This window comes from Cherax quadricarinatus, chromosome 50, assembly GCF_038502225.1.
Source record: "Cherax quadricarinatus isolate ZL_2023a chromosome 50, ASM3850222v1, whole genome shotgun sequence".
Taxonomy (NCBI): domain Eukaryota; kingdom Metazoa; phylum Arthropoda; class Malacostraca; order Decapoda; family Parastacidae; genus Cherax; species Cherax quadricarinatus.
Genome location: NC_091341.1, coordinates 9344872 through 9365828, shown reverse-complemented (window position 1 = coordinate 9365828; position 20957 = coordinate 9344872). Strand labels below are relative to the sequence as shown.

General features: G+C 44.1%; 1 protein-coding gene across 2 annotated transcripts in view; it reads right to left on the bottom strand.

Annotated features, from left to right (window-relative positions):
- LOC128695331 (neuron navigator 2-like) overlaps positions 1-20957 on the bottom strand; it is a 1199990-nt gene that overhangs the window by 61234 nt on the left and 1117799 nt on the right. The window lies entirely within an intron of this gene.

Sequence of the window (20957 nt, the reverse complement as noted above, 5' to 3'; positions counted from 1 at the left end):
AATGATTTCATCATCCTCTGCATCTATCACCCTAATAGCTAGCTTTTGTTCCCACTATTAAAATATCACAGAGAATAGGCTAGCAGCACACTGCTATCTAATTTTGCTAAAATAAAAAAGAAACGTAAATTCGTAATCTATCTACAAATCCATTAGTTTAACTCTCAATCATTTCGGATATTCATTTTTTAATAAATCTGACATCAGCTGAACAAAATGTCCTCTTATTAATGCATGTCTATCAAAAAGATAAAAACATGAAAACGAAGAAATACTGTAGCAGCCTACTGGCTAATGCCAGGCAGGTTCACCCACTCATCTCATTTATTCTTCACTGAACAATTCTCAAGACAGTTCTTGAAGGACTGGAGACTCCCCAGACAGTTCTTGAAAGACCAGAGACTCCCCAGACGGTTCTTGAAGGACCAGAGACTCCCCAGACGGTTCCTGAAGGACTGGAGATTCCTCAGACAGTTCTTGAAGGAGAGACTTCCCAGAGAGTTCTTGAAGGACCGGAGACGCCCCAGACAGTTCTTGAAGGACGAGAGACTCACGACTAACCTATGATACAGTGACTGGAACAATTCACGACTAAACCACATGACCATGGATGGAACAATTCACAAAGAACTCACAATTTAAATAGAAAAGTTTGGACGACGTTTGTGATATATACCCGAGCATTACGCTTTGCTTTAAACCCAATACAATATTCATGTATTAGCAGTTGCTTTTAACCTAAAAAATGTGTTTTAGCATTAATACAAAAATAACCCGCACAGAGGAGAGAGAAGCTTACGACGACGTTTCGGTTGGACCGAAACATCATCGTTAGGTTCTCTCTCCCCTATCTACGGGTTATTTGTGTATTGTTCCAGTCACGGTATTGTGCCTTTTTCTTCTTTCTAGCAGTAATCTTTTCTCTAAACCCAATAAACCAGTGTGTTTTCTTTAAACCAAGTAAACCAATATTAACAAGTCACACATTATCATCCAGCTATCCCTCATAGCATCTTTGCCAAGTGCTAGATCAACTAGGCTATTATGGCTGAAAAGCCAGTCAACAAGGAAGCCTGACCTAAGGCCGGATTACCAGGATAAGAGAAACTTCCATACCGGTTGCAGGAATGTAAAAGACATCCATCATTTTATTTTCTTTCTCAGCTTTACTTCTCCCTCCTCTTCCATCCACACCTTTATTTCTAACCGGTTTTTAGTTTTTTTCCTACTCTCGTGGCTCGTCCTGAGGCTAGGCTTCCCTGGTGATCACGTAATCAACTAGAATATTGTTACACAAGAATGAAGCAATACTACAGCTGATTACCAGCCCATACTAAGCAAATCTAACTCTCACACACTGATTTACTCGACCAACATGCACTCAGTGCCCATTTCATTAGGCACAACTTTCTAGTACTGGTTACAGCCCCACTTGCCCTAAGAATATCCCGACATCGTGGCATGGATTCAACAAGGTGCTAGAAACATTCTTTAACAATTTTAGGTTCATGTTGACATGACAGCATCACGCAGGCGCTGCACATTCATGATGCAAATCTCCAGTTCCACCACATCCCAAGGAGTTACGCCAAATTCTCATCCCTCTCATTAACAAGATGTTCTCGTCTACAAAACTGTTACTGATTATATATTTGCATTAACGCACAAGTGCACAGGTGTCCCTAATAAAGTGAAGTGTGTGTGTGTGTGTGTGTGTGTGTGTGTGTGTGTGTGTGTGTGTGTGTGTGTGTGTGTGTGTGTGTGTGTGTGTGTGTGTGTGTGTGTGTGTAAGTAATTGTAACCATGGACAAATGATATTTAATCAATAGCAACACTGCGACTATCCGAGGACTCGAACCCATGTCGTGTTGGCCTGCCTCATGGTAAGCGAATATCACAGGATGCTCACCATGAGGCGGGCCAACACGACATGGGTTCGAGTCCTCGGCTAATCGCAGTGTCGTTGATATATATATATATATATATATATATATATATATATATATATATATATATATATATATATATATATATATATATATATATATATATATATGTATGTCGTGCCGAATATGTAAAACTGGTCAATTAGCAAGAACTCATTTAAAATTAAGTCCTTTCTAAAATTTTCTTTTACACGTTTAAAGATATATTTTTTTCATTAATGTTGATGTACAAATTTATAATTTTGCACCAAAAGGAACTTACAAAACTTACCTAACCTTATTATAGCAAGAACAATTTATTTTAGCCTAACCCAACTAAATATATTTTAGATTTGTTTACAATAATTTAATACTAAGCAAACAGTGAAATATATTTTTTTCGTTAGGTTCAGAATGAATTTGGCGAAATTATTGCATACACAAATTTTCACTTGTCCTATATGGCAAGATGAGCGTTGCTATTTAAGCCAAGATCGCAAGTTCTGCCTATTCGGCACGATATATATATATATATATATATATATATATATATATATATATATATATATATATATATATATATATATATATAGCTACCCAAAATTCTTGCTTCAATGACGTTACCTGTAAGTTTGTTCCACTCTTCCGCAACTCTACTTATATCCATATCAGTTTCTCTAATTTGAATCCACTCCTACTTGTCTAGTTTTTCCCCTGAAGATTCTTTCGTTTCTTCAATACAGCTGATCAACTAGGCTACTGCTATCTCTCCAGCAGAAGCTTGTCCAGTGTCTTTAAAATTTCTACCTTTGTTAGGTCGATATGTCTTGTAGTCACTGGTAAAAGCTGAGGTGTGTACCTTGAATGTTGACAGTGTGTTCTGGCACCCTTGTTTATCTTTGGGTTAATTGGGTTAGTACAAATCGTTGAGCAAGCTCACTGGGGGAACACCAGGGGACACGTGGAGATTACATACACAAATGAATCAGAGGGGTTTCAGTACTTTTTTTTTTCCAAGAGAAGGTAGTGAACTTGTGTTACCATATTAGTCAATGAAAAACCTGGAAAACAGGAGGAAGTGAACTTGTGTTACCATATTAGTCAATGAAAAACCTGGAAAACAGGAGGAAATCAAGTTTGATCTATGGCTGGGAAGGATAGCTTCAACTGCCTGAATCAAGAGCCCATCTTCTGCTTAACCTCTTCAACATGAGAACTTATTCAGCTCCTATTAAGTCCGGCTGTGGTGCATACTCGAGACTGTGTGTGATGTTCGCATTAACAGCTTGGTTGTTCAAGGCACCAACTAGAAGGTCTAGTTTTGAACCGTGCCTCGGTGCGGTGATCCCCGAAATCGTCTCCAGGCAAATCGCTGCCACCACTGTCATAACAATCACCACCACCGTTTGCAAGCACTATCTAGATCACTACCACCCACTGTCCCTCTTCACGGTCTACATCTTCCAAAAGAAATGCACGAAGATTTCAAACTTACATTTATCGTATGACGCTTCGGGGTGTCATCGCCCCCGCGGCCCGGTCCCAGACGAAACCTCCAGATTGCTGGTCTGATCGAGCAGACTGTTGATGCTGGTTGCACGCAGTCCAACATACACATCACCATAGCCCCGCTAGGCAAGAACTGATTTGAGGAATTAGGGTTTTTCATTAAGATAGCCAGAGATTTGTTGGTAGTTTCCGTAAGTCACAAATTAGATATAATTCTTGTAAATACAATCTCTGTGGGTGATCATCTTTAAGTCATTTGTTCTCTCTAAGATGGACTATTGCTGTACACTAACCACCTCATTCAAGGCAAGTGAAATTATAGATCTAGAGAACGTACAGAGAACTTTCACTGAACGTATTAGTTTAGTCTAGTGCCTTAATTACTGGGAACGTTTAAAGTTCCTTGACCTGTACTTCCTGGAATGCAGGGCAGAAAGATGCGTCATACACTACACCTGGATAATCCTAGAGGGACTGATCCCAACTCTGCATACAGAAATCACTTCCTATACAAGCAAAGACTAAACAGACGGTACAACATACCCACAATGAAAAGTATGGGTCCCATGAGTACACCAAGTGTCTAGGACCCAAGACTATTCAACAGCTTCCTATCATACATACGGGAAATTACTCATATACCACCTGGTTGTCTTCATAAAGCTGGACAGATATTTAAAGTCAGTGCCCAATCAGCTGGGCTGTGGTTCGTATGAGTTGCGTGCGGCCAGCAGTAACAGCCTGGTTGATCAGGCCCTGCTCCGCCGGAAGGCCCGGGGTGCAGGGGGGTGTTGACCCCTGGAACGACATCCAGATAGGGAGACCCTTAACTGACTTTAAATACGGAGTGTATAAACTGTTTCACATCCTGCCTCTAACATGCTAATGCAAGATGGATCAAAGAAGTTTTGCATTCACTGAGTGTCTACTTTAATTAAATATATATTCTGATAGGTTCTTTTTGGGTGGCGCCGAACCTGACATTATACGGACAAGTGAGGCGGATAGTTGACTGCTATCACCACAGTAGCCCCCACCCACCTAGACGGAGGCGGAAAGATCACTGCTATCACCACAGTCACTACCGCCCCACTCATCCATCACTACTGCTATCGCTAACACTCATCCATCACTACTGCTATCACCAACACTCACCACCTGTACACCACTGCCTCTGCCATACACAAGTCACAAAACTTCATACTGTCAGTATTTACTGAAGAAAATCACCTGACCCGGGACTTTTTTTTACAAGACTGTTTCAGTGGTACAGTGTCTAGAAACCAGCAGTACTCGCCCATATAAGTGTGTTGGGGATAAGCCAACCTGAAAGATGGTAATTTCCCAGTACTAGAGACCTCAGCTCTGCAGGAATGCAATGTAAGCTATCGTAGCTGCTGAAACCTTGGTGGAATGTTTGACGCTTTACTGAATGAAGTTTCGCAGCTCAGGATGCTTTATAACCTCGTGTATGCAGCCCGTCTTATGTGATATTATTTGACAAACACACACACAGCTTTTGTTCCCACCATGTTATTCCACATTATAGAAGAGGGTAGCCACACACTAGGTGGATAGACTCTTTATTAACATCTGTGGTTCAAGACCTGCTACCAGCAAGTATAAGAAATATTTCTGGAAGTATAGGAAACAATCACTACCTGCGACAAGTGTTAGATTTACCAGGCTGAGATGAATGTGAGCCAGCGGGCCTCCAACGGACTGGTTAACCAGATATGCAACAGAAATGGCTGGCCCTAAACTGGCTTGAAGATAAGGAAGATACTCTAAATCGGTCACAGGTACATTACAGGTATTCACAGAGTAGGTTAGCTGGGCATGCTAGGTCATCTGTAGTCATTTCGGAAGGTCACTGCCCCCGAGGTCCGGCCCTAGACTAAGCCACTTGGCTGCTGGCCAAATCGATCAGGCTGTTCATACCTTCTGCCCGCAGTCCAACGTATGCACCACAACCCGGCTGATCAGGAACTGATTCAGGGAATATATAGAGTGCCCTCAAATACAACTAGGGGTTTGTTGGTAACTTCCCTAATACAGATAACAGAGATCGTTCATGGCCCGCATAGAGTTAATAAAGCACTTAAATTACTAGGAATGCCTTGAGGTCCTGAACTTGTACTCACTGGAGAGAGATACATAACATATACCTAGAAAGTACTTGAGGGCCTTGTCCCAAACCTGCACACTGCCGTAACATGTTGGAGAAATATAGGAGGTAGTGCAAATTACACCCAGTGAAAAGCAGGGGCGCCATGGGCACAATAAGGAAGCACTGTACCAATATCCACTGCCACAGACTATTCAACATCTTACCAGAAGATATCGGAAACATTGATGGGACAAATGCAAAAGTCTTCAAAAGGAAACTGGAGAAGTATCGTCATGTGCCAGATCAACCAGGCTACCTACCTACCTGGAGTCTACCTCGAGGGTGTTCCGGGGGTCAACGCCTCCGCGGCCCATTCCTTGACCAGGCCTCCCGGTGGATCAGGGCCTGATCAACCAAGTTGTTACTGTTGGCCGCACACAGTCCAATGTACGAACTAAAACCCGGCTGCCTGGGTACTGACTTTAGGCATCTGTCCAATTCCCTCTTGTAGGCAGCCATGAGTCTATTTGTAATTCTCCTTAAGCCTGGTGATGGATATATGCGCCAGCGGGCCGTCAGCAGCAACAGCCTGGTTGAATAGTCAGGCACCAGAAGAGCCTGACTCTGGGAGTAGATAAACTCCTTGAACTCATTAAAAGTATACATAAAGGGTGATGAAGACTCGAGGTTCTTGTTCATATAATTTCTCAGTTAACTTATCGCTTCCTTCCTTGTCATCGGAGGTATCCTGCACTGTTTGCCAAGCCTCTTCTTTTCAGATGTAATGATTTTGTTGTGCAGATTTGAGGCCACATCCCTCCACATACTTTCAGGTGTAGATTATGTATCTAACTCGCTTACCTTCTACAGACAATAGTTTAAGGGACTTCAAGCGCTTCCAATAATTTAGGGGCTTGACTGAGTTTATGTGAGTTGGAACGATTCTTTGTACATTTTTCAGTCCTACAATTTCACCTGCCTTGGAGGCCGTTAGTACACAGCAATATTCCAGCCTAGAGAATGAGTGACCTGAAGAGTATCATTGGCTTGGCCTGTTTTCATAGTTCTAATTATCCAATCAATAATTTTCCTTGCAGTGACGTTAACAGCATTGCTGAGTTGCTTGAAGGTGAGATCGTCTGACACTTTAAATCCCAGATCTACAAAGTGATCAGAGTTTGTCTTGTACTCTGAGCTCGCTTTTAATTTTTTATTTTACCGTAACGAAGCAATTGGAATTTGGTTGATATCAGCTTGGAGGCTCGCTGTGTCTTCTATATGAATGTCAATCTCATACAAATTCTGGTATCATCTGCAAAGATAGTGTTATGCTTTCTGTCCATGTCTATGTCGAATATGACAAACAGAAGTGGAGCGAGTACCGTTTTTGGGGAAGAGAAACTTTTCACTGTTGTTCCTGATTTTACTTTTTACTATTTCTCTTCGGGTTCTGTTTTTTTTTAGAGAGTTAAGAATATATGTGCCCACCTTCCCAGTTATCCCTTCTGCATGCATTTTTTTCTACAATTACCCCATAGTTGCACGTGTCAGACCTTTGGAAAGTCAGTGTACACTACACCTTTTTTGTGTCTTCTGGTATATCCAGGACCAAGTGATAATGGTCCAGCAAGTGCGAGAAGCAGTAGCGACCTGCTCTGAGCCCATGCTCACCTGGGTTGTGAAACTACTAGGATTCCAGGAGACTGGTAATCTTCTAAAAAATCTTGATAATGTGGGACGTCAACACTATCCTTCAACAATTTTCTGCTACTTTTGTGGATTGAGTTTATATGTCATTTGTAATAACTAGGATGATCCTCCAGTCATTAAAAATTTAAAGTGTGATAATGGTTTCTTGCAATTCTTGATGAAGTGAAGTTCTACAGGTCAGGGTCTGGGGCAGAGTGCGTAGGTATGCAGTCAGTGGATTCTTGGACGTCAGATGGCGGCTAATATTAACAATCCACCTTGTCTGTTGCTGCAGAGTTAATTGGTGTTACAATAGAGTCGCGGCGGACTAGATGACGGTTTATTAACAGCGGGTACACCAGGCAGAGCGAGAGGAGCAACCATAGCCAAGGTCCTAGAAGGGTTAGACAATGTCCTTCCGGCAGCTGGTCTGCGAGTGAGACCTGGGTAGAGGCTGGCAGTCTCAAGTCACGGCACAGAGGGTCCATACCCAGATACACGAATGTGCTTAAGCAGACATTTTAAGAATACTGGAAAGTCTGGTTATAGAGGTTATTGTTCCCACAATATTACTCATATATAATATAGTACCCCCACACTGCAGATGCACTAAAAAAAAAAAAAAGGGCTTATTTCCCAGACGTGGCGTGTGAGAGGCAGCGAGCGTGTTACGCGGGCGTGGTGCCTAGGAGGCAGTTAGTGGGCGTGGCATGAGGAAGGCAGTGGGCGGGCGTGTGGGCATGGTACGGGCTATAAATCAGAACAACAAGGGCTCCGCCCCTTCACCCATTACACGCCGTCCATTAGCCACTGGCTGCTCCTGACATGTACTTGAAGGGCAGCCGCTCCCTGAAAGGCAGCCGCTCAGATTCACGTCCCGCCACCTAACAGCAATTTGCCTGAGTAAACCTAACGGAAAAATTTATGTAAAAGTGCAACAGAGAACTTTGGGAAGGAAAGACGAAGTACGAGAAAGAAAAGAGGAAAGGGAGTAAGGACAAGAAACAGCAGCAGTAGCGAGTAAATGATGTGAAGAGAGAAAAAAGGGAGGTGGGAAGTGGTGCTGCGAGGTGGAAGGGTTGGGGTGGTGCTCGCATTTGTGTGGTCTAAAGGGGGGACAGAAGGGAGGTGGGGGTATCAGGTGGTATGAGAGGTGAGAATGGGGTAGGGATGGGATTGGGAAGGGATGAAGGAGGGGAGGGGGCGCAAGATAGGGCGGAGATAGGAATGGGGCGGAGGTAGAGAAAGGGATGGGGAGGGGAGGAAGGAAAGGGAGGTGCGGGGGTAGGGCGAAGTATGGGTCTGGAAGGATACCTATATCCTATTTGTAGCTTGCTTAACATGTTATGTAATAAAATATACCTATTGGTAAACAAGAATGAAAAGATGGGGTGGTAGGGGAAGTGGAATATTCAAACGGCTTCAGGAAGAAATCCAAATATTCTTCCTTGAAGCCTTTTTATCCACTTCGAGGCTATGGGTCCCACAATTTACACCAGAGGTGGACCCCACACTTAAAAAGATTATATCCTTAAAATTATTTTGATGTCTACTGCTGGAACCAGATTTATATGTGAACTGACGTAGGATAACAACTCTTACCTGAAGACTACAACCTTAATCCTATAATAAGGAAGAAAGCTCTCACTCCCTAACAACTCATAACATCAAAAGGAGTTCAGTAGGCCTACTAACCCTTGCGTGGCAGCTCTTACACGCCACCAATCATTCCGCTTTCATGTATGTCTAACCTACAGTTCAACCTTCCCACAACAATGCTCTCCTATACCCTTGAACAGTTTAAATCTAAATTTCTTTCATTTATACCTTTTTCCATATGTACATTAAATCTTCCCTCCTTCCTTTATTCTGCACCTATCAAGAGAATGTTTACAGCTTCTATTTTCGTAGGAAAGCTTTCTGATAGCACATTTAAGATGGAGACCAGAAATGTGCCTAAAACAACTAACTGAGGATCTATTAATGAGTTATGTTATACATTTTGGACTCATGTTGCTTATAATATTTTTATATGAAGTTAGGTAATTTATTAGCCTTATTATAGATAACCTATGTACTACTGCAAGGCTTCAAATTTCTTGGAGAAGATTTTGCTATAATGTGGGAGTGATCGTGTAAAAAGAGGAACACACACGTTACTGTATGTTCCACAGCTAGTGAAAAGGGTCTGGAAGGTGTGGATCGAGGTGTTACATTGTGAGGTTACGTGTTGGTTCATGTTTCCTGAGACTGAGTTATGATGCAAGAGGTAGTGTGATGAAAGCTTCACAATTTCCGTTCGTATTGTGTGTGCATAATTGCTGCTTCTAGACACTTTGTCTAGAATACCAGCCTAATGTTCTAAAACACGAGGTCTAAGTATTTGTTAATATGACACAAGGCCGGTAAATTGGAAGAAAACGAAACTAGGAGGAGATGCCTAGAAGCAGTGAAGTTATACACACAATATCTTTGGACAAGGTGAGGCCCGCTGCTCCTGTCACGACAATTCCTACCAACATCTCTCTTCAGCTACTGTGATGAAGTAAATAATAACGTGTGTTGCCCTGTAGGACTGATTCCAATGAGCTCAACTTTATCCAACATAGGCTTGCCTCCCTTTCTTTGTTTCATCTCAACATATTTTTGTACCTTCCCTTTCTGTATTGCTTCGTTCTTCCTTCCCTACATATACCCTCCACCACTGACAAGGGAATCACAATTTCCAAACCAGCCCCTTCGTCCCCGTAATTATAATCTACTTCTTCCCCATCATCCCAACAATCACCTACTACAGGTGGTACTTAGATGCATTCTATTACTGTTATTCCTCCTCTTCCTCTGCTTCTTTCTCACACTGTTGTTACTGCCATTCAGCCCCCACCTTACTATCTACCACTGCTGCTACCTGCCGCCGCCGCCGCCGTCGTCTAGTCGTGGTATATCTCCCAGGTGACCCATGCTCCTGCCATTTTAAAAAATATACTCGATGAGAAAAATGTCTTAAATTCGACACCTCGGGTAAGCTGAGGGCAGAGCTGTAATTTCAGTAGAGCGCGATGCACTATAACGCCTCGCACCGTACACTGCTGGACGCTGCACACGTGTTGCACTATATACACCCCCATATGAACACCACCGTACACACACTGTGCACACCACCGTACACACACACTGTGCACACCACCGTATACACACACACTGTGCACACCACCGTATACACACACACTGTGCACACCACCGTATACACACACGCTGTGCACACCACCATACACACACTGTGCACACCACCATACACACACACTGTGCACACCACCGTACACGCACACCACAGTACACACACACTGTGCACACCACCGTACACACACACAATGCACACCACCGTACACACACACAATGCACATCACCGTACACACACACTGTGCACACCACCGTACATACACACTGTGCACACCACCGTACACACACACTGTGCACACCACCGTACACACACACACTGTGTACACCAGCGTACACGCACACACTGTGCACACCAGCGTACACACACACACACTGTGCCCACCACCGTACACACACACTGTGCACACCACCGTACACACTGTGCACACCACCGTACACACACACTGTGCACACCACCGTACACACACACTGTGCACACCACCGTACACACACACTGTGCACACCACCGTACACACACACACACACTTATACACCATATTGGAATCTTTATTTAGGAACGTTTCGCCACACAGTGGCTTCAACAGCCCAATACAAAGCAGAAAGGTGTAAGGAGAGGAGGAGATTGAGGTAATCAGTCCCTCAGCCTGGCGTCGATGTGTTCAGTCCATCAATCTTGTAGAATGTACAGCATAGGGTCGTAGACGTGGCTTATACTGTAGTCAGGTGAGGCGAAGCAAGAGGAGGCGGGGTCATAGTGGTACCATCCACTAGTCCAACCTTTGGACGAAGACCTACTTCGGCTAGTGGATGGTACAACTATGATCCCGCCTCCTCCTGCTTCGTCTCACCTGACTACAATATATAAGCCACGTCTACGGGCCTATGCTGTACATTCTACAAGATTGATGGACTGAACACATCAACGCCAGGCTGAGGGACTGATTACCTCAAACTCCTCCTCTCCTTGCACCTTTCTGCTTTGTATTGGACTGATGAAGCCACTGTGTGGCGAAACGTTTCCTAAATAAAGATTCCCATATGGTGCATAAGTGTCTCAATCTTCTTGTCGGTTTTCAAAACCAATCACACACACACACACACACTGTGCACACCACCATACGCACACACTGTGCACACCACCATACACACACACACACACACACACAGTTTGGGAAGCGATGTAGTGGAGGCAGGATCCATACATAGCTTTAAGCAGAGGTATGATAAAGCTCACGGCTCAGGGAGAGTGACCTAGTAGCGATCAGTGAAGAGGCGGGGCCAGGAGCTCGGACTCGACCCCCGCAACCTCAACTAGGTGAGTACTGTGCACACCACCGTTCACACACACTGTGCACACCACCGTACACACACACCACCATACACACACTGTGCACACCACCGTACACACACACTGTGCACACCACCGTACACACACACACTGTGCACACCACCGTACACATACTGTGCACACCACCGTACACATACTATGCACACCACCGTACACATACTGTGCACACCACCGTACACATACACACTGTGCACACCACCGTACACTTACACACTGTGCACACCACCGTACACACACACACAGTGCACACCACCGTACACACACACACTGTGCACACCACCGTACACACACACTGTGCACACCACCACACACACTGTGCGCATGACTATACACACACTGCACACCACCATACACACACACACTGTGCACACCACCGTTCACACACACACTGTGCACACCACCGTACACACACACTGTGCACACCACCATACACACACACACTGTGCACACCACCATACACACACACTGTGCACACCACACACACACACACACACTGTGCACACCACCGTACACACTGTGCACACCACCGTACACACTGTGCACACCACCGTACACATACTGTGCACACCACTGTACACATACTGTGCACACCACTGTACACATACTGTGCACACCACCGTACACTTACACACTGTGCACACCACCGTATACACACACTGTGCACACCACCGTACACACACACTGTGCACACCACCACACACACGCTGTGCACATCACTATACACACACTGTGCACACCACCATGCACACACACTGTGCACACCACCATGCACACACACTGTGCACACCACCATGCACACACACTGTGCACATCACTATACACACTGTGCACACCACCATGCACACACACTGTGCACATCACTACACACACTGTGCACATCACTACACACACTGTGCACATCACTACACACACTGTGCACACCATGCACACACTGTGCACATCACTATACACACACTGTGCACACCACCGTATGTATGAATACCTTTGGTTTTGTTGAATTAATGGCTTAAAAAAGTGCATTTTATTCATTGAGAAGCGCTAAATCAGTAGGGGTCACATAAGACCTATAAGAATATGAGGCTTTTAGGATCGATCCAAAGGAGAGTACAGTACCGTTCCCGGGAACAAGAGTCCCCTACCTGGCATCAAGGTGTCTCCCATAAGGGAAGACTTGTAGTGTACCACCACTTGTAAAGTGTTCAACACCACTTGTAAAGTGTTGAACACCAATTGTAAACCTTAACATGAGCTTGGCGGCCACCGAAAGAAGCTGAACCTTTTAATTAAGAAGCGACGTTCACCAACATAGGCAGACTTTCACCCTGCATCACGTTCAGGGTAACATTACAGGAGGAATAAAGTCTCTCTTCTGGCCTTCGCCACACTTCTCGCCCCAGCTGTGACTTGACAATGGTCTAGAAGGCATTGAAACATCGTTATAAAATCCCTAGGTGCGATTTCTTGGTAAATTAGAAAATATTTGCCCAACCCATTTTCAATGCTACCCAAGGATTAAGATTTGATAACCCTATTAACTCATGTGCAACTGGATATACCGCTCCCTCTCTTCAATTAAACCTAATTACTTTCCATTTGCCAAGCGGTTTATGACACCTGTAGATTGAAAGCTTACCCATGACTGGCATCATAATGTGGCGCTAATAGACAAGCCTTCCCCTTCCCCTAGGTGGGGGGGGGGGGTTAAAACCAAGCTCTCTGCAAGAAACTACTACACCAAACATTATGCTGCTGCTGCGACGGCGGCGGTTAAAATGGTTTAGATTTTATTAGCATTAATCGTTCTCACTCCACTACTGCCTTTGACACTAATGTTCCTGCATACGAACCAGCATTCAGAAACGTACACGTACGCGCGCGCACACAAAACAAAGTGCCTATCGTCAACTGGTAACTAACACACACACACGGTGTTAGATTACTCCAGGGCGAAATGGTTAGACTATTAGATAAGACGTTAGATTTTGTTCGGGGCTTTTAACCCTGGAGGGTTAACCACCCAGGATAACCCAAGAAAGGCAGTGCGTCATCGAGGGACAGTGTCTTATTTCCACTGTGGTCCTCACTCTTGTCCCCCAGGATGCGATCCACGCCAGTCGACTAACAACCAGGTACCTACTTGCTTGCTAAGTGAACGGGACAACAGTCGTAAGGAAACACGCCCAATGTTTCCACCCTTGACTGGGATCGAACCACGGACACAGCGTGTGAAGAGAGAGCGTTTCCTACCAGGCCAAGGGACTGGTCAAACAAGTGGCTCTTGAAATACAACATGGATAAGTAAAAATTCATAAAGACCGAAAAAGAATGGAGACCAGAAACGTAGTCCAGCCTGGAGTAAAGAAAAATTTAAAACAATAAAAAAAATGTAAAGTAGGTAACGCTGGCAGCTTCGGCGAAACTGGGAAATCTTCGAAAAACATTCAGAAACCTAAAAATCATTTAGGTCACGTTATGTCTAGAAGATGTAATGTGAGGTCCACCACCCAGTAAGGAACTCCAGCACTGAACCCAATCCAATAAAACACCTTCAACAGCAGAGAAGGTTCAAAGGTTTGCAACGTGTCCCGGAGTTGAGAGAAATACGACACCCAGAAAGACTAAGAATTGAATTTGATGACACAATAATGAACCTTCTTAGCTTCAAGGCGGAAAAATAAACAAATGTAGTATAATACGATCCTTGATTGACTACATTTCGCCCACACAGTAGGCTTTATCAAGTCACTAACAGATCTACTTAGACAAAGAGTACACGAGTGTATATACAGGGTGAGAGTCAGGTGGAGAATGTAGGGAGGGGGAAGGGTGGAGTCGAGACGGACCTTCACCTGCAGGACTGTGTAGTGTAGAGCACTAATACACGGGAATTTAAAATTCCCATAAAGCGTTGCCAAACAAGCTTTACTGAGTCATTTCGCCCTGCGTATGGTGTTATCAAGATATAATAAAGCCTTGATAGGCACTCTACATAATGTAGAGTGAAACGTTGTCCCAATAAAACCTTGTTCTACAACCTGTGCCTATCTTCACATCCATGGAGCCAGTGGAACGACAGTAATGTGTCCAGTACGAGGTCCACGATCAGGCGTAGGACATTACAAGGATTGAAGTGCAAGTCTTATGGATACAAAAGTAAATATTACAAATTAGAGAGAAGCGTCGTCACCCCACACGACTGACGGCTACCAGCCAGGGCACAACAGCTGGTAGTTAGTAACAATGACATTACAAACGCCATAAATCACACCACCAAACACAACTCTCTTATTCTATTATTCTCCAGCACATTTACAAGAATTCAAAATTTATCAAGTTTCACGAGTTTCACAATACCGTGTACAATGGAGGCCATTGTAATAAAAATTAATTAAAAATTCATTAAGTACAACGAAAGTAAAAATTTAATGCTGTATACGTGGGGTATATCTGGAGGGTGTTTCGGGGGTCAACGCCCCCCGCGGTCCTGTCCATGACCAGGTGAAACCTATTAAATAATCATAAACTTAGGCGTTTGATCTAAAAAATCAATATACGAAAATATACACACGAAATTAATATAATTTCAATGATTAGTATAATGTTATTCCAGAAAAAAAAGGTGCGAGTAATGGTGAATGTGTTTCCTTTTAAGCTCACCCTGACTGTCTTGACTAGACATTTAAACAAGGACCGTCGGAAAGTTAGAACTTTTCATAGGGACACTGGATCCCTAGAGACTGCAAGTAATAGCCTGCCGGGTTGTGATCTGTTGACCACCAGTACGAACAGCATACTTCATCAGATCAACAGGAAAAGCCAGGCCAGGTTGCCGGAATAACCCTGGAAACCGGCCAAAGGTGTGTCAAACAGTGGTCAGAGGGGGGAAAGCACCACTAAGATACTGGAACCAAAAACTGCCTCACTCGTTGCCTATTTCAGTATTCTTGACCAGTCTGACTAGTAATGTTACCCCATGACTGAGCACCTGTTTCATCCTCACCTGAAGCAGACTAGACAGGTACACCCACTCCACCCATCACCCACACTTAATCATCTTCTCCCACGCTTGCGTGTGGGAGGTTACCTGGAGGTTATTCCGGGGATCAACGCCCCCGCGGCCCGGTCCATGACCAGGCCTCCCGATGGATCAGGGCCTGATCAACTATGTTACTTACGCCCAACGTACGAGACTGAGCACCTGTTTCATCTCTCACCAGGGGTTTATTGAAGCTTGATGGGACTAGACACTTACAGGTACTACCCACTGCCCCACTTTCCCATCACCCACACTTAATCATCTTCTCCCACGCTTGCGTGTGGGAGAGGATAATTATATTTATAGGCAGTGCTAAACCTAATGCAAGGAGAGTATAGCTCCAATTCCTAGAAACAAGAGCCGTTCATCAAGTCACCTTACTGAAGGAAGAAAGAGGGGAGAAACTTATTGAAAATGAAAAAAAAAAGAAAAAAGAAAGACTTTTGTATCTTGAACTGGGATGACAAGAGACCATAACGCTAAACTAAGCAAGAAGAACAAATCTTTGATATACCTTTGCTGGGTTCCGAGAGTTTTCCTTCTCAACCCTGAACCAGCCTTGTCTAGTACTTGCCTGGTTATCCAGGCCATTGCTGTTGTCGGTCCGCTGACTCGTATATCCATCACTGCCTATATGCGAACTTGTTAATGACTTCTGTATTTGTTTCAGTTCTGATATCCCTCCTGCACTGAAAGGAGCCATCAACACAAAACGGTACTCTAAGTTAGAAAGCAGAAGTGATTTGAACAATGTCACCATCTGAACTATTTCCTCCTGTTTTGAAAGTTCTCATTATTCCCCCCCCTGGGGGGAATAATGAGAACTATAGGTCTCGTGCATTGCATGAGACCTATACGGCCCGTAATAGGCTTAATAATAATATAATTGTCGACACATTAAAAATAGATGCATCTGGTTTTGCTGTCTCTCACACACACACAAACGCGCGCGCGCGCACACACACACACACACACACACACACACACACAGACAATACCGCAACAAAAGTAATTAACATTACCGACATATCACCAAAACGCTTTTGGGGGTTCACCGCCCCCGCCACCCGGTCCCAGGCCTGGCCTCCTAGTTAAGCTCTCACGTTTTATTCATTAAATGTTTTTCAATGTTTCTTACTATTCCTTTACTAAGTGAAGTATCTGCTCTCCTTCACGCCTTATTCCTTCCTGCCTCCCTCTCTCTCTCTCTCTCTCCCCTCGTTTATAATTCATCCTCAATCTTCTCACCCTTCGTCCTCAACTACCTCTCATTGTATCGCTTCCCCTCCAATTATCGCCTCTTCCTCACCTAACCTTCCCTCTTATTTCTCTATCTTCCTTCTCAGTCTTCCTTGCTAAACCTTCCCGTATCCTCATTCTGGCCAGGACCGCCCTGCAGGAGCAGACAAACTCTCGAAATCTATCAAGCCATCTCTCACAACCATTCCTCATCCTATTCCCTCAATCCTTACATCTTTCTCACTCAACTATTCCTCCTGTTCCTCACTTAACCTTTACACCTCTTCTTCCCCAATCTTCCTCAACAAACCTTCCCTCCTCACCACTTCTTTTTCCTTTTCACTTTCTCGTGTGATACCGCGTAATTCGTTCCTCTTTCCTGGCTCTCACTTTCACCAATAACACCATTCCTATGGCACCTGGATGATGATGATGATGATGATGATGATGATGATGATGATTATGATGATAACAACACCAATAATTTTATTTCGAAAATACCACCTACCATGAACAAATCCCCTCACGGAAATGCCTTTAACTCTCCTCTTACGGTTTACCCTTCTTATACACCTGGAGAGTCGACGCCCCAAGGTTCGTGTACACAAAGCTCGGTTGTTCCTGGAACTGCCTGTCTCTAGAACGAAGTTTATGAAGAATACATTAACTTTTTTTATTTATTTAGCAAAATTGGATATGTCAGCAGTACGCTGCTACAATACCGCACATTAGTTGTACGACGGAATCTATGTCGCCTGCAGTAACAGCCTGACTGAGCAGGCAATCAACGGGGACGCAGAACTCTCGAAACCGGCCACAGGTAAACAATGCAAGTAGCTGAGGACAAAAGACAATTTGTGTAACTGGCTTTCATTGGGACACGTAGAGCTTTTTCAAGCAATGAAGCTCTACAAAGAGTAAAATATGACACTATAAAGATCTAAACAGAGAGCAACGTTGTCCCAGTAAACACCTTGTTCTGCAACTTATGTTTCTGTCTGCGCATTTGTCGGCAGTACCAGTGAATCACAGGTAAATCATTGATCGCCTGAACCAGGATTGTTGTCTACAGTGTTTCTCTAGCATTTTGTTCTATGAGCTGTATTTAATTTTTCCAGTTCAGACAGGATACTCCTATACAGACAGGATGGGCCCGGAAGAACAGGATGGGCTTGTACGGACAGGATGGGCCTGTACGAACAGCACGGCTTCTGCACGGACAGTATTTTCCCTTACGGACAGGATGTCGGGGAATGGCTAAGAGGACATATAAAGGACAGCTGGTCCCTCCCCGCCTGACAATATGATGGATTTCTCCAGCACCGCCAGACCTCAACCCTCACCCAGGGATGGTCAGCGACGGAGAGTGTGGGAAGGGTATGGTAAAAGGGGAGAGGAAAGGGAAAAGAGAGAAATGGATATTAAAAAGAAATTAATGGGGAAGCAAAATAAAAGGGAATAAAAAGTAATGGGGAAAGGATATGGGAGATGTTAAAAGGTTACACGTAGTTATTTGTAGTTGCTTTCCAATGTATATAACCAGAACTCGGCTGATTAGGAACTGTTTTGAGGAATCTGTCGAGTTCCCTCTTGAAGGCAGTTAGGGGGTTGTTGGTAATAACCCTTATGACTGAAGAAAGGGTGTTGAGTCTTGATCCTTTTACACTTGTTGAGTTGTCAGTATACTCGTTGCTTCTCTAATTGTCATTATAGGTATCCTGCAACGTCTGCCAAACCTCTTGTGTTCGTTCATATGTAGTTGTTTCGGTATGTAAGTTTGGTACCTATCTATCCAGTATCTTCCAAGTGTTGATTATGATGGATTTTTCTCTACTACATTTTGAGAAATACAGTTCTAGGGGCTACAAGTGCTCCCAGTTATTTAGGTGCTTGACTGAGTTTATACAAGCTGCATAGGTTTTCTATACATTTTTCGGCTCAGCAATTTCGCATGCCTTAAAGGACGGGGGGGATTAGTACACAGCAATATTCCAACCTATAGAGAACAAATGAGTAGAAGAGTATCACCACAGGCATGGCATCTCTTTGTTTTGACCATTCTAGTTATCCAACCTATCATTTTCTTGAAGATGTAAACAATATTGTTGTGCTCTAATGTGAGAGATCTTCCAGGTCTCTCACATTAGACTTCCACTCTGAGTGATTTTAGTTTGTCTTGTAGGATGAGCTTGTTTTTTATTTTCTTAATTTACCCTGGAGGTTACCTGGAGGTTATTCCGGGGATCAACGCCCCCGCGGCCCGGTCCATGACCAGGCCTCCCGATGGATCAGGCCCTGATCAATTAGGCTGTTACTGCTGGCCGCACGCAGTCCAACGTACGAGCCACAGCCCGGCTGATCCGGCACTGACTTTAGGTATCTGTCCAGCTCTCTCTTGAAGGCAGCCAGGGGTTTATTGGTAATTCCCCTAATGCTTGATGGGAGGCTGTTGAACAGTTTTGGGCCCCGGACACTTATGGTGTTTTCTCTTAGTGTACCAATGGCGCCCCTACTTTTTATTGGCGGCATTTTGCATCGCCTGCCCAGTCTTTTACTTTCGCAGGGAGTGATTTCTGTGCGCAGATTTGGGACCGTTCCTTCCAAGATTTTCCAAGTGTAGATTATGATATATCTCTCCCTCCTGCGTTCCAACGAGTACAAGTCAAGTGCTTCCAAGCGTTCCCAGCAGTTAAGGTGCTTGACAGAACTTATACGTGCAGTAAAAGATCTCTGTACACTCTCTAGATCTGCGATTTCACCTGCTTTGAATGGAGATGTTAATGTACAGCAGTATTCCAGCCTAGAGAGAACAAGTGATTTGAAAAGGATCATCATTGGCTTAGCATCTCTCGTTTTGAAAGTTCTCATTATCCATCCTATCATTTTCTTTGCACGTGCGATCGTGGCACTGTTGTGATCCTTGAAAGCGAGATTCTCAGACATTACTACTCCCAGGTCCCTTACATTATTTTTCCGCTCTATTGTATGGCTGGAGTCAGTAGTATACTCTGTTCTAGTTATTATCTCCTCCAGTTTTCCATAACGGAGTAGTTGGAATTTGTCCTCATTGAACATCATATTGTTTACCGTTGCCCACTGGAAAACTTTGTTTATATCTTCTTGGAGGTTAACCGCGTCCTCAGCAGATGACAGCCTCATGCAGATCCTAGTATCATCCGCAAAGGATGATACGGTGCTGTGGTGTATATCTCTGTCTATGTCTGATATGAGGATAAGGAATAAGATGGAGGCGAGTACTGTGCCTTGTGGAACAGAGCTCTTCACTATGGCAGCCTCCGATTTAACTCTGTTGTGTTCCATTTGTTAGGAAGTTGAAGATCCATCTCCCCACTTTCCCAGTTATTCCTTTAGCACGTATTTTATGGGCTATTACGCCATGATCGCATTTGTCAAATGCTTTTGCAAAGTCTGTGTATATTACATCTGCATTCTGATTTTCTTCCAGTGCATCCAAGGCCATGGCATAGTGATCCAGTAGTTGTGAGAGGCAGGAGCGACCTGCCCTGAACCCATGTTGCCCTGGATTGTGCAGATTTTGGGAATCCAGGTGATTTGCAATCCTGCTTCTTAGCACTCTTTCAAAGATTTTTATGATGTGGGACGTCAGAGCTATTGGTCTATAGTTCTTAGCTAATGCTTTGCTGCCACCTTTATGGAGTGGGGCTATATCCGTTGTTGTAAGTGACTGTAGAATTTCACCCATGTCCAAGCTCCTCCTCCATAGTGTACTTAGGGCACACGAGAAGGGTTTCTTGCAGTTCTTAATGAAAATAGAGTTCCACGAGTCTGGGCCCGGGGCTGAGTGCATAGGCATGTTGTCAATGGCTTTTTCGAAATCTATCGGAGTTAGGGTAATGTCGGAAATCTGGCATACATTTATGGAGTTTTGAGGCTTATTCA